Here is a 5,597-nt window from a genome sequence, read left to right on the forward strand (position 1 = left end):
TATATAAAGGTCTCCCTTCTGATGATCTGAACATGTTTTTTTGGTAACGGATTTTAATAGAGTCTGCTATTTTGAATAACTTTTAATACTTCACTATATAGTTTACTTCTCGATATATTAAGATATATATTAAGAATGACATTAGAAAGATTTTTTGAGTACCAAAAATATCTGGCATTTTCATCAATCATGCAGTGATGCATACTCATTGGCAATATATAAAATAATACATATAATGGACTTTCCCTTATTATAAGAGATCAGAACTCAATGTAAAAAAATTAATATGTAAAAAATTTTTTAACGTAATTTTTTGAATTCTCGCGAACTTTTGAAAGTGGATATCATTAAAATAGTTTACATTGAAAATTAAAGTGTTTATATTTAAATTCTATTTATTATTGCATTTGTCACTGCAGCTTCATAATTTATATGTAATTAAATTATAAGTGATATAATAATTTTGCATTGGATTAAAACTGTTTTGGTAATAAATTAAATTAAATTAAACATAATTTTATGTTTGCTTTGTATTGAAGTAAAATTTCACAGTATATAATAAAATATTTTTTTAATACGGATTTTCTATTTAATAATAATAATAATTATTATTAAAAAAAAAATAGGAAATATAAGTTTAAAAGTGATTACTAAGATTATTTTTGCAAACAGATTGAATTTGATTAATATTTAAAAAAATCAAAAAAAAAATTTCAAACGCAGCAATCTAAGGTGGAAAAAATCTTTAAACAATATCATTAATAAATATATCTTTTATATATGTTTTGTGATTGTGGGAGGTGCTCAAGCAATATTAAAAGGATTGACTTTAATTTTATTTGATATTTTTGTATATTATAGAATTTTGTTTAAAATGCGCAATGAATATAGATATAAAGCTGCACCTACTATATGCATTTGCATTAAATAATTAAAAAATAAAACTCTGACTTACCTTATAAAAAATTAATATGAATCAAAAAAATAAACCACTATGTTTTAGTGGCATATTAAATAATATCAACTAATATAAACTAAACAAACATTTTAACAATTAAATTGTAGCAGATATCTTTTAACACATTGAATTCAGAGAAATGTGCTACTTATTCCAATACCCCCTGATGTAAGTACAGTCAAATTCCCTTGATTCTTATTCACCATATTATTTAATATTTAATATATAATAATACGTATATACTTGTATTTATGTTAGAACGTTTCCCGTGAACAAAAAATTATTAAAAAAAATAAATTTTTTTCCTCTCCTTCTCCAGCAATAATGTAGGTGTATAATAACATTATGAAGTTCAAAGCTTTACATAAAAATATTTCATTTGCATATTTATAGGAGCGGAAAACAATTAAATCAATTTGTAAAATTAATTTACATAATTTTTTCTATTTTTAAATACGTATATAGACGAATATAAATATTAGTGACAGATACTATATATCTAATATTTAAACATTTATTTTAACAGACATTTTCTGATCTAAGTAAATCATGGAGGTAAGACAATGAGTTATGATTACATATATAAATTAATAGAAATGTATTGAATGATTATTATTTTTATGTGCATATAAATTTCTTTCTACATATTAACTATGTTATATGTTTATATGTCATCATATAAAAATATTATATCAAAATATTAATATCAAAATCATATACATATACTAAAATGTATTTACTTTAATAGTAACTTGTAAAAAATAAAATATAAATTAGTAAATTAAATTTTATTTCGACACATAATAAAGTATTAAAATTTAATTTACTAATTTATATATTATTTTTGACCAGTTACTATTAAAGTATGCTCTATTTTAAACTGACCATAATTAAGCCCTCGATTATTTAACAAATAATTTGAATTTACCGAATAGATAATAATTAAACTGTATATAAACCGTATATAATATTATATGTACTGTATTGAGGTATTGTAATAAGTAGCCTGAAAAAAGTTAGAAATATATATATCATACGAAACCTTGTCTATATCCTGTGTATATTGTTAATTTAGTTCTAACTTTTTATTTATTATATATTGTATTATTTAAAGAAAAAATAGAAAAGTCAATCCATTGTAAGTAACTGAAAAGTAAATAGTTGTAAAAAATTTATTTTAGATTTCAAATGAAAGTAAAAAAGTAGATTAATAAATAAATAAATTTGCCAATTGCGAGTGTTTTGTTTTTGTATAAAAATTTTGTTTATTATGAAAATATAAAATGCTTAATTTCAAAAATATATTTAAATAACAATTTCACAAAATAATAATTTTTCGTACTACATTATGCTTCTAATATAAAATATAATAAATAAATAATTAATTAGTAACATTAATTTTGATCATTGATCGATCGTTCATACAAATTAAAAAAAAAATATTTTAAATACTAAAATACTAATATAAAAACAATTATTAAAATAATAATCCAGAAGTATAGTAGTTTTTTAAAATAATCATATTTAAACAATTGTTTATAAATACATTTTCAAAGTCAAAATTGAAATTGTTTTACTTAAAAAAAATGCAAATTAATTTTTTAATTACTTATATATAACACACAAAAAATTTATAAAATTGCCAATTCAAATTTTTAAAATTATTTTTAATTTTTTGTAATACATTTTCTACTTATTAAATAAATAAAATCGAATTTCATTTACTTAACTATTGTATATATATTTTTTTTTTAATATTTAACAACAAAACTTAAAATTGCTATTTAATTTCTTCAAACATAACCTGCTTTCCTTAGCATTTTTAGTGTTTATTAAATAATTATACATATATGTATATAATACATAGTTATTTTTTTCTCATTAATTTGCTTGTTTGTTTATTTATTATATATGTTTCATTCTTTGTTTTTAATTTTTATTATATATCACGTTCAAGTACTTACTAGGTCATATGATATCAGCTACGTTTTTCGAGCAAAAAGCTGAATGATATGAAATTAATTAATCTTTTAAAAATTCTCTTTTTAAATATATTTTGATATATTACTATTAAAGTAATAATTCATATTTAATATGAGTATTTTTTAGAATATTCACTAAACCTAATTAAATCTGCTTAGAATAATTTTAATATATATGAAAAATAAATTAATATTAATATAAAATTGGCTAACAAAATGTAAGCATATTTTTTCATAAGAATTTTTTAAAATAATTAAATTGATATAGGAATAATTGTTTATATTTAAGGACAAAACAGAAAAAGAAGAAAAGGTAGTGAAACTTTCTGATTGATCTTTCTGATCTATCTATGCTCCGAATAAATTCAAAAAAATAAAGTTAATAAATATTATTATAAAATCGGCAGTCATAAAGTTGAAGCTGAGGTCTTAGTTATACGGATATATACTCTTATATTCCTAAAGAGCAGGTCATGGAATTTAACTTCCTTGGAGCTAAAATAACATCATCAAAGGTCCTAAGCGCTGAAGCTACCGCCTAAACAAACACAGCGGCTCGCGTAGCAGCTTGTCTTAGAGATACTATATGGTGCAACAAATATCTAAGGTTAAGAGGAAAAGTCCGAATATATAAAACGTGCTTTAGACTTATATCAACGTATGCCATTGATAGAAGGCGATATGAAAGCCACCGAAAATGCTATATTCAAAACTGAAATGCACACTCTGCGCTCGATAGCTGACTTCACTCATCGGAACCAAATGCGCAATGACGACATTAGGTGAATCTGCGAGGTACCGGACATAATTAAATGAAGTAGACGAAGACGAAAGGAATAGAATCTGCATCTTTAAAGAATGGAAAATCATGGTATTGTAATTGTAATGATAGAAAAACCAACAGTCGCGAGAATACCCGGTCCACCGCCGAAAAAATGGCGTGAATGCTGGAAGTCTGACTCTACAAAAACATAATAATTTGATATGTCATCATTTTACATAAATATATCCAATTTAATTGTTGTAACAAAACAGGATTTATTCCTATTATAAAGTAGAAGAAGTAAACGTAGCGGTCGACTTTCTAAGTTAACAGTCAATCAGTTTCGGATCTAAGTTTAAAGTTTTAAAAATTAAGTTATTTTACAATGGGCTTCTTGTGATAAACATGATCCTAATAGAATCCCTAAAACATTTAATGCTAGTATTTTTAAAAGTAACTAAAGTTTTGAAAATTTTAACTCTGATTTTAAAAAATATGAATAATGATATTCTCTTTCATTGTAGGTCAGTAAATATTTTTTAATATAGAAGTTCATAAGTTCATTTAAAAGGAACTTCACTTACTTACTTATATATTTACTTACTGTAGTCCTCTTCTCTTTGTGGAACAGAAGGCCTCTATATGTAGAGAGACTCTAACCTGCCTATATCAATTCATTGTGTCTGGTTCTTTATGCTTTATTAAAAATGCATAGAAACATATAACAAAAGTATAAATTTAAATATAAGAAATCTGAGTCTTTAATTAGGGCTCAGAGCTTTATATGTTATAAGAAATAAAGCATTATTATATCTAGTTTAATATTAACAATATCTAAACCTTAACAGATTTGGAGTCACGATTATTATCAAAAATTTCTTTCGAAAGTACTATAGACATTTTTTTGCTACTGGATATTTGGAGTTTCTTTGTAATCTGAAGTAAGTATATTTACTATATACTACCATGACTTACTATATGTCAACATTATTCATTATTACTCCTTAGAACAAGGGTGAGCATGATTTCTTCTTTGTTATTTTAATAGTCTGCATTCACTGCGTTATCAAAGGAACTTGTTCTATGTAATAGTCTAAATAATATACCAATTATATAAAAATGATTAAATCGTAAATATTTAATAGAAGTATTAATGTTTAATGAGTAAAAATTTAATTATAAATTTTTAAAAAATTCTTATGTTAAGTTTAACTTTCATTAGCGGATGCGCCTATTGTTTATGTATATGTATAAATATTTGTACATATATATACGTGTATGTAGATTCAATATAATATTGAATGTCGAATTTCATATACATATATATATGTATTTAATAAGAAAAATAGTAAACAAAGATCTCAAAGTATTAGTTCATTGATATATGTATTATCTAATAATAATGAAATCAATATATTCTTAAATAATTGAAGTTAACTTCTATACTAATTTATATGTAAGTAATGTTCTATTTTACTTTTTATTATTTTGTTCGACAAATAAACATATTTTTATTATTATTTTACAATTTTTTGCGGTATTTAACAAAAATATGCACGCACATGCCCAAGAACAACATGCATTTAAATTAAAAACTATTTTAGTAAAATTAAAAATAGGAGAGTTAAAGTTGAACTAAATTTAAACTGCGAAAACCCACACTATACATAATAGTATAGAATATGATATTAAGTCACTATTTCACATTCCATCGATATAAATCGATATTGAGCAGTTCAAAATTAGTTTTTTATTTAAAGCTTTCTACTTCTTTCTATGGAAGTTTTTAAAGTTTTGCAGTTTACTTTGTATTATATTTAAATTCAACAAAAATACAAAAAATAAATATTTAAAACTACATAACAAAATTATTTACTAAAAGGTGTAACAACTA

The sequence above is a fragment of the Teleopsis dalmanni genome, chromosome 2, assembly GCF_002237135.1.
Source record: "Teleopsis dalmanni isolate 2A chromosome 2, ASM223713v2, whole genome shotgun sequence".
In the NCBI taxonomy this organism is placed as follows: Eukaryota; Metazoa; Arthropoda; class Insecta; order Diptera; family Diopsidae; genus Teleopsis; species Teleopsis dalmanni.